This window comes from Lynx rufus, unplaced genomic scaffold (assembly GCF_022079265.1).
Source record: "Lynx rufus isolate CCGP_SWC_20201006 ecotype Redwood Valley unplaced genomic scaffold, mLynRuf1.p SCAF_15, whole genome shotgun sequence".
NCBI lineage: Eukaryota > Metazoa > Chordata > Mammalia > Carnivora > Felidae > Lynx > Lynx rufus.
The window spans coordinates 7563441-7573727 of record NW_025814829.1 but is presented as its reverse complement, the minus strand read 5'-3'; the positions used below and the strand labels follow the sequence as shown (position 1 = coordinate 7573727).

General features: G+C 37.7%; 1 pseudogene; it reads left to right on the top strand.

Annotated features, from left to right (window-relative positions):
* The first annotated feature begins 729 nt into the window (after positions 1-729).
* LOC124510361 (40S ribosomal protein S4, X isoform-like) lies at positions 730-7524 on the top strand (annotated as a pseudogene).
* Positions 7525-10287: the final 2763 nt, after the last annotated feature.

Sequence of the window (10287 nt, the reverse complement as noted above, 5' to 3'; positions counted from 1 at the left end):
GGAAGAATCTTAAAAAAGAAACTCAAGAGATTATAAATAAATATTTAGTGATAGATACTTGGTGGACATTCCATTTACACAAAATGTCACACTGAGATTTAGCAAAAGTTTTATGGCTGCCCAGTATTGAATACTGGTCCCTCCTGACCTGGCTTCCTCACTTTTAGCCTCTTCCTCTGCTCTCCCCAGTAAATGTCTGATGCTCCACTCATATCAAACGAAATATGCCTTTCCATCCAACAAGAAAGACCCCTCTTGCCCTCAAGTCCAAAGAGACTAAGATTACTTTAAACTCTTCCATTTGGAACACCAACACTTTAAAGCTTTTTATTTAATTTTTTTTTTCAACGTTTATTTATTTTTGGGACAGAGAGAGACAGAGCGTGAACGGGGGAGGGGCAGAGAGAGAGGGAGACACAGAATCGGAAACAGGCTCCGGGCTCTGAGCCGTCAGCCCAGAGCCTGACGCGGGGCTCGAACTTCCGGACCGCGAGATAGTGACCTGGCTGAAGTCGGATGCTTAACCGACTGCGCCACCCAGGCGCCCCAAAGCTTTTTAAAACCACTATACTTCTTTCCTCCTTGCTAACATATTGTCTGCTGTGTAACTTTCTCTAAAATAGACGTTTTGTCTACTTTGGAAATCACTGAGGTAGATTATTTCTTCTTTGATGATTTCTCCAAAGGTCATATAAAACTCCTCAAGTATATTGTGTGCCTAGTGGAGCTATGGCTTGTGATCCCAAAGAGCATCTGAGGCATGTAGTAGCCCCAAGGCATTGGATGCTAGACAATCTGACCAGTGTGCTTGCCCCTTGTCTATCCACCAGTCTCTACAGCTGAGAGAATGTCTATCAAAATTTTCTTAAATAACAGACTTAAGTATGCCCTGATAGGAGATAATGTAAAGATTTGCATGTGGTAGTTCATTAAGATTGGTGGACCAAGTCAGCTGGGCTACACCACAATAGTGTTGGTTTTTCCAGTTGTCTGCAGTGCCAGGGAGAGTAGGAAATAGAAGTGAGCTAAGTGAGCAAATAGTTTTCCCTTTGGGGAGTGAGGTCAGAAGAAAGGAATACTCACATGTGAATCATAGTGTACATAAACCTAATTATAGATTTCTCAAGCTTATACATTTTATATAATAATAAAGTCAAATCAAACTTACAAACTCTATCTTAAATACTTAAAAGCAATAAAATTCAAATTTACCACATTAACTTAATGTGAAAATTAAAATTGTTTTGCTGAATCTAAGTTGCCACATCACCCTATTACCTTAGTCTATGACAGCTTTGAGTTTGCGATATACCTATATCTATATATCTACATTGGTGCATATATATATAAATAGTTACAGATATAGATATTTATCTACTTATTTACCTATATAGGTATACGTCTGCCTATCTATATATAATGCTATGCTAGGGAAAAAAAATGATGGCAAAGTCTAAACTGATAAAACTAAGCCTTCTGGTAATATGGATGTTATCAGCATTGACAAGACCAGAGAGAATCATCATCTGATCTATGACACCAAGAGTCTCTGCTGTTCATTATATCTTGCCTGAGGAGCAAAGTACAGTTGTGTAGAGTAAGAAAGATCTTTGTGGGCACAAAAAGAATCCCTTATCTGATGACCCATGATACTCCCATTATCTTCTACCCTTATCCCCTCAGCAAGGTGAACTACAGCACTCAGATTAATTTAGAGATTGGTAAGATTATCAATTTCATCAAATTTGACACTGGTAACCTGTGGGACACTGGGAAGAATTTATGTAATCACCACATAGACATCATGGCTCTCTGGATGTGGTTGGTGTAAAAGATGCCAATGATAACAGCTTTGCTTACCTGGCTTTCCAAAAGTTTTGTTAGTGGAAAACACAACGAACCATCGATTTCTCTTAACTAAGGGAAAGGTGTCCACTTCACCATTATTGAAGAAAGAAAGAGACTGGTGGCCAAAGCAATGGGTAAAATGATCTTTTGGTGATGATTGGAGAGCCCTTGGCGGCGGGGGGGGGGGGGGTAATTAAAGATAACAGCACAGAAAAGAAAAACAAAAACTCCTCAAGAGATGAAGTATCTTGCCAGTTGTGCAAATTCAAAGTGACCTTCCTTAAATTTGTTACCTTATGTGCTTCAAGTTTATACCAAAGCAGTTTAACCAAGAATCCAAAATTCTCAAACACACTCCAAGCTTTTTCTTCCATTAATATTAGATGTCTGACTTCGGTGCTAGTCTTCTAGCCAGACGCATAAAACTTCACTTTCAGCCACAATCTCTGTCTTCCACTTCTGCAGAAGTGCTGATTCCAAAGGCGCTACTTTTTCCAGGTTGTATAAGTTACTCTTTGTTGCTCAGAATCATTCTCTTGTCGAATCATCCTTTTTATTTTAATTTTCTTAGTGTTTTATTTATTTCTGAGAGATAGAGACAGAGCATGAGCGAGGGAGAAACAAAGAGAGAGGGAGACACAGATTCTGAAGCAGGCTCTGAGCTGTCAGCAGAGCCTGACACGGGGCTCGAACCCATGAAGTATGAGATCATGACCTGAGTTGAAGTTGAATGCTTAACTGACTGAGCCACCCAGGCGCCCCTCTTCTTGCCAAATGATTCTTTCCGTATTCCACATATATTCTGAATTTTCTTATTGCTTTCTGTGTTTTTAATCACATCTAATTTCATTTCTGTTGTAATCATGTACTTTTTCCTAGCATTGTTAGTATTTTTAGTAGACATCCAAACTAAGAAAGAAAAAAAAACAGAGCATGGATTTTCAAACACTACCATTACACTGAGTCAACCTTTCCTTTTCTTATTCCTTGTCCACACCTTTTACCAATTTTGTCTATCTCCTCTTAAAATCTCACTTCCTTTACAAACCTTTAAAGACCTTGTTCATATAAGAGCATTCACAGGCCAGAGGAATTGGGGTCCCAGAGCTGTTTTCCACCTAACCCTTGCCTCAGCCATGAACTGCTCTTTCCTACCACACCAAATTACAGTTAATCTTACATCTTGTATGCAGGTGTGGAAGCCTCATATTGAGGAACACACAGTGACAATACAACTGAAACATCAAAACTGCTTTATCAGCCTTGACTGCTTACACTCCGATGGTTAAAAGAGAAAGAAATGAAATTCTAATATTCAAGTCTCGCCACTTTAAAGATATTTTAACCACTATTCTACTTGGCTCTTTGTTATAGTATCTGGAATCTTTATCAATATACAAATGCAATGAGATCTAGAAATAGAATAGAAAAAGCAATAACATCCATTTATGTAAACTAGAGCTATAATTCTTATACTTCATAACTTGCGACCTGAGGTTCTTATTTGCTATATGAAGATATAACTAAAAATTCTGGTAATTGCTGAAACGGAAAGAGCAAGGTAGTGTGATAAAAGATAACCAAGGGTCAAGAATTTTCTCAGATACAGTGATTAGAGAAAATCGCTCTGAGGAAAGGATATTTCCACAGTGACATGACCTGGTAATGTGAAGGGCAAGGAGAAAAACTTTCAAAGTGAGGCAAACTTCAGGGATGAAGATCCTGGAGGAGATAAAAAAAAATTTAGGCTGTTAGAGACACTGAAAGAATTCCAGATGACTCGGCTTGGTAGGTAATTGGAAACTGTCCTGAGATGAACTTGGTGAGCTAGCAGGGGCCAGAACGTGCAGGGTCTTGCAGGTCAAGGTTAGGGGTTGGTCTTTACTCTTGGTGTAATGGTAAGCTGTTGAAAGATTTAAAATAAGGGAGTGGTGTAGTTGCAGTTGCGTTTTAAACATATGAGTTCCCTTGTTGTGGATTGAAGAAAAGAGAAAGGCGAGAATAGAAGCGACATGAGCTCTTCAGAGGCTGTTATGGAGTCCAAGAAATAATGAGAGCTTCATGTAAGACCATGGAGGTGCTGCAGAATAATGGAAACAAATGGCCAAATCTGATGTGCTTTGAGATATATTTTGATAGATATATTTAGAAGCAAATATGTATAATATTATATATAATACATATTTGGATAAGACTTGCGAAAGCACTGGATTTGGACAATAAAGGAGAAATGAAATAAGAGTTCCATTTGTAATAGATTAAGAATGAGATGATTATATGTGTATGAGTAAATTTAGGCTTCTATTGTAAACAATCCTCAAATTTCCTGATTTATCAAAAGCTTGTTTCTCATTCATGCAACAGACTATCATGTGTCATCTTGGCCACATAACTTTCCCAAGAAGCTCTTTTCTACCTGGTGGCTTGGGGACTGATCTTTTCTATCTTCTGGCTCTATCTTTTTTTAGGTCCTTAGGGTGTTTTCTATTCAGTATGCTAATGAATAAACAGAGCAGGAGCAAGCAGGAAGATTTGGGCAAGAATACATATAGGCCTGTTTGGGCAATGACATCACTTCCACCATATCACATTGGCCAACCTCAATCACATGGTCTAGATTAATTGCAAGAGAGACTGTGTAGTCCAGTTATGTGCTCAGGAAGAAAAGGAAAGGGCATAGAAATCTTGCCATAAACTTCAGCAGGAGTGTCAAATAGTCTTTGAGATCTAAAGTTTGAAGCATTCTCTCAAATAAGAAAGAAATCAAAAACAAATGTCCATTGAGTCCCATTTCCAATGATCTAACCTAGGCATTTCCAACGGTACAGTGATGAACACCCCTTTTTTACTACCCACAAGGGCTGTGTAATGTAACTGAAAAAAGGAAGATAAAAACATTGTAAAAACATTGTAAAAGAAAATAATTGGGTATGTCACAGAGCAGCAAATAATTACCAAACAAGTGATGTACACAAAGTATCATATATTGGGGTGAGGAGAGCAAATTCACAGGCTTGCATGAGGCTTGAAGTTTCCTAAATGAGGAAGAATTTTAAGTGATCATAAAGAATATATGAGTTATCCAGGAAAAAAAAAGATAAAAGACAATTTTTTGGGGCAAAGGGAAATGCATTAGTAAAAATCAATTTTTTCCACTGTTTAGAATAACTGGTTTTTGGTTATAATTAGCACTCTTTTGAAACCACAGATTTCAATGTCAGCTAACTATGTAGTAACCAGCTACTTAATAATTATATTCAAAGTGATGTTTATGTGACTTAATGTAATTTTTCTCTTTCCAGATAGGCTTATGTTTATAGGTACAGCCCTAGTTGCTAAACAAAGATGGACTCATTCACACTCTGAGTTCAAGTCTGTAATCCACTGTTCCTGGTCTACACAATTATAAAAAGGAAATGTCATGGTTCTCCAGGGGATCCAGTCAATGGTCAGGTGGCTAAGGAGAATTTCCACATGTTTTGTATATACATAGATATGACCTTGTGAGGATCAGCAGAAAGGCTAGCAACCAGCTGCAGAAACAGAGTCAAGGAAGTGGAAGCAGGGGATGACTTGTCTGTGTCTTAGACAGAAAGAACTTCCCTCAACTGCTTTGTCTATAATTAGGTTCGAACTCTCAGATCAAGCAGTCAAGCTCAGAAGACGGAGCCAGGTCTGAAGAGAACGATCGTGATTCACCCCTTTGGAGTCTGCCTTTGGCCGTACTGAAACAGATTGATGATGATGATGATGTCAATAATGGTAATAATTTGCACCAACTTGGGAGCTTTAATGTTACATTTTCAAAGATGTTATAAACATTAATTAATTAATTAATTAAGCCCTCCAGCAGTTCCTAAGGTAGCCATTACCTGTATTGTGCAAATAATTAACCAAAGCAAAAAAAGGTTAAGTGGGCAGGCTGAAGTTACATGGGAAATAAAAGCTAGGAAAACAGAGACAAAGTTGGCTTATTAATGTCATTCCTTGGGAAATGAAGATAAGTTTGTAGAACCCATAATGAACTATGGGCAAAAGAGTAGAAATCTGAGGTCCAGGGGTATCCAGGGCTCTCTCAGAATTTCTCAGAAAGTCAGTAATCTAACAGGGCGGTGTCCTTGAAGCTCTGATGCTCCGACACCTGGCCAAGATGGCCCTTCCCGCCCCTGCGAGCTTCTGCACCGGTGCCTCACCACAGTGATGTGATACACGCCCTACTTCCTTTAACGGAACTCAGCTGAACTGCAGGTAGAAATGGGGTTATTTACTTTGGTTTCTCAACATCGAATACAGCGCTGGGCATGGATATGATACAATATACACATTTTCAATAAATACTGCATAGGTAAAATTTTGTTTTTATCAACTTAGCCTGAAGTACAAAAAAACAAACAAACAAACAAACAAACCAAAAAAAAAAAAACCACTATAAAGTAAAATCATTCCAAAAAGCAAAGGGATTACTGACTGGATTGAAAGGAAAGGAGCCCCAATGTAGAATATAGAGGACTGAACATTGACAGTGAACACTGAGCCTGAAAGACATGCCTAAATTTGGTCCTCTCCCTCATCTTCAGTTTACTTACCTGCAAAAAGTAATAATACTACCAGCCTCAGAGAGTTGTTACAGGGCCAAATGGCATAGTATGTGCAGATCACCTATCTCTAGGCCATCCTAAGCCCACAATAAACACTCATGTGCTTTCCTCCTTTTAAAATCCAAAGTATCACTAAACCTTCACAGTTGGAAATACCAAGAAGTAATCTTCTTGCCTCTAGGTTGAAAGGGTTATTTTCACCTGGAAAACCCCTTCTCAGCAAGGTGAAAGGAAGGGAATATGAAAATATGAGAAAGTAAAGACCAAAGAACAACTATAATTCCATTTGAGCAGAACAGCCGTAGGAAAATCTAAATAAATGAAAATGTTGAATATTAGCTCATTTACCTGATACAAACAGTCCCAAATTAATTTAAGGACCTTGCACATTTAATATAAATACTAACTATCTATATTAACTCAACTGAATGCATGATTAACACAATCAATCTCACCCAATCCTACAAGTTTTAAGTTTTAATCCTTTCAAAGTTTAATCCTTTCAAGTTTTAAGACTTGAAAACAAGATGGAAAAAACTTAGTGGGAGGAAAGGGGAGGGGCAGGTAGGTGGAGGAGGAAAGGGAGGAACAAGGTCAGGTCCAGTGGCAGGTGTAGGAACAGGTGCTCAGGGTGGGTAGGGGCCATGGAAATGAAAATAAGAGGTTATACAAACCATGTCTGTATGCGTTCACACACACACACACACACACACACACTCTACCCCTTAATCATATGTTTAATTAAGCTTATAAAAGATGAGAATTGGGTTTTAACCACATCTTACTTTGATTTGCTCCATATGATTAATCTCATAAAATTTAGTTTATTTTGCTATTTCTAACAGTCTTGAGGATATACCTATTCAAATTGAAAAGACAATGGATCTTTCTTGCAGCTCCTGGAAAATTCCACTTGAGATAATAGTTTTTACCTTTAATTGATATTGGGTGTGATGTTCTTAGCTTTCTCTTGTTAGCTGTCCCGGGTCTAAGGCGACTAGGGGTTCATGAGAGGATAATGAAGGATAAACACTGGGGATTTGGAGAGAGACACGGAGAGAGCTCCCTGAAAAGCTGAGCTTAGGAATCTAGAAGACAGATTTATATGCTGCCTGACAGTGTTAGCTTCTCAAAAAATAGGAAAACAAAAAATAATTGGGATTATACCTAAGATTACTACAAGGTAGAATAATTATCTTTATTTGTTGTTGTTTGATACTGAAATCTATCCCTGGGCTTAATATCAATATACTATGAGATCACAGGTAACAGTTGAGCCAAGCGCCATGTATTAGTATGTTTGGCTCTATTAAATGCTTTGGAAAGAAGCAATAAAAACTTAGTTGTAAGTGGTAGACAGACACAATTGTATCATCTGTCATTGCCATTAAGTTATATCAACATGGAATTGAAGCAAGTGCATGTTAAAGCAGTAATTGTCTTTATGACACATCTTCAATGTAACAAATATTTTCACTGTATTAACAATTTTTTTAAGTATTTATGTTTGGGAGAGAGAGAGAGAGAGAGTGTGCATGAGAGGGGGAGGGGCGGAGAGAGCAGACAGAGGATATGAAGCTGACTCTGCACCAATAGCAGAAAGGCCGATGTGGGGCTCGAACTCGTGAGATCATGACCTGAGCCAAAGTGATGTTTAACTGAATAAGCCACCTAGGCGCCCCTATTGCACTATTTGATCATTCTTGCTTGATGTGGCAATATCTGATGAGTAAGCTGACAGATAAAATATGGATTTGTTAATAGTCAAATATAAATGAGATAAAAAGTTGAACCAGAAAACCAATGTGATCTTTTTCTTAAAGTCAGATGGGTCCTTAGTTAGTTCTTTTGGTTAGCATAACTCAAATTCTGGTTTTAAAATTTAGAACTTACACTGCATTGAGACTTACAAGTATTCCCATTACCTCTACAGAGCATTAGGGCAGATTTGATGTTAGCATCAGTCCAAAATGCCTACAGTACTATTCTCACATTGTCTCCTCTGACCTTCATGTGATTATATTTATCACTAAGGATCAGGTGCAAGAATCAACCCCTTACAAATGTACTTCAGTATCACAAATCAGATAGAAAAGGGGCTTTCTCTAGAACTTTAAAATCAATGAAGTATATTTTAGAGAACATATGAAATTCATTTTTTTAAATGAATTAAAAGCAAATGAATTTAAGAAAAATACAAGGAAAATACGATGGGCCCAATAATTACATTTAGACTTCTTTTTTTTAAATCAATAAAATAGTTTCTAAAAGTAACCTACTTAATTCCCTGTTGACCAAAATACACATCTGTATAATGATTCTTATTCAAAAACAGTGCATCTATTTGCAAATTATATAATTGTTTATGATTTAAAGATATATCAAGGTTACTAAAAGCATTCAACGCTGACTAAAATGTCAACATATTTGAAAACAAGTCTGTTGGAAATAAAGACATTAAGTTATCTGGACAGTAAATTAAATAATAACCAGAATAGATGAGGTGCTGAGAAATTTCGTTTCTGAGAAGTTTGCTTTGAAGACTTTTGAGCAATTTGACCTAAATATCCTGAAGGTTTTTAATGGTCCTAAATAATTTATGTACCATCAGTTTGTTTGCAATTTTGAGCCATTGTTCTGTGCACACTGTGTGCACACAAGACCTAAACTGAGTGGTGTATATGATTTCAAAGTTGACTGATGGCTGCATTCCAATATTTTATCGGTAATCTTGTCTTGCAGTTTTTGTTCTATATGTATGTTTTATAAAGGATATGTTTTATAAAGGATACAAGTACCCTTTATAAAACTGTTCAGAATGTTAACTGTGTCAAGTATGTGAGCCATAGTATTAAAAACGGTTACTTCTCTGGATCTGAAGCCAAATGCTGTTCCTTGAAATAGTTTGCCTAGGAAAAAGTTGAACATTTTGTACAGACTATTTAGGGCACTCTTGCCTAAAGTCATGAGGATGGGCTAAGCGAATTGTCCAACTTTCTTCTGGTTCTATCAGTTTCCAAAACAATGACCTCTGTTGGCAGTTTTTTCCTTCCAATTTGCAGATTTCTTAGTAGCATTTTCCCCCCAGATTGTTGGATAGCTGTTGATATTTAATGTAGGCTAGTGTATGTCTGCTTTGAAACTCTTTATGATGTTTATAAACTAGCTCTGAATTCTACTAAATGTAATTACATGTGGTTTGAATTCTAATTGTGTAAACCTGTTCAAGAGAAAAATATCTTAGGTGGAAACGCTTAGAGAATAGTAAGAAACCTTTTCTAATGTGCTTGCTAAATTTGATATGCTGAAGTCAGTTAATTCATTTTTGATGGCTCAGTGTAAGAAAATTAAAATCCACAAATGATTTGGGGCACCTGAGTGGCTCAGTCAGTTAAGCATCCGACGCTTGGTTTTGGCTCAGGTTATGATCTCGCAGTTTCCTGAGTTCAAGCCCTGCATCAGGCTCTGCAAAAATAAATAAATCAACTTAAAAAATCCACAAATGATGAAATAGAGTTTGTGTTTACCCCATCAAGTATAATTGTTTTGATAAGGAAAAATGTATGAGTACGATAATGGTTTCCCTGATCTGAAGCCTAAGTTGATGATATCACTCCTGTCATGAGAGATGTATTCTAGGTGGGAAGATGAACACACCCATGAAAAGTCAGGATCTAGGAGCGCCTGGGTGGCGCAGTCGGTTAAGCGTCCGGCTTCAGCCAGGTCACGATCTCGCGGTCCGTGAGTTCGAGCCCCGCGTCGGGCTCTGGGCTGATGGCTCAGAGCCTGGAGCCTGCTTCCGATTCTGTGTCTCCCTCTCTCTCTGCCCCTCCCCCGTTCA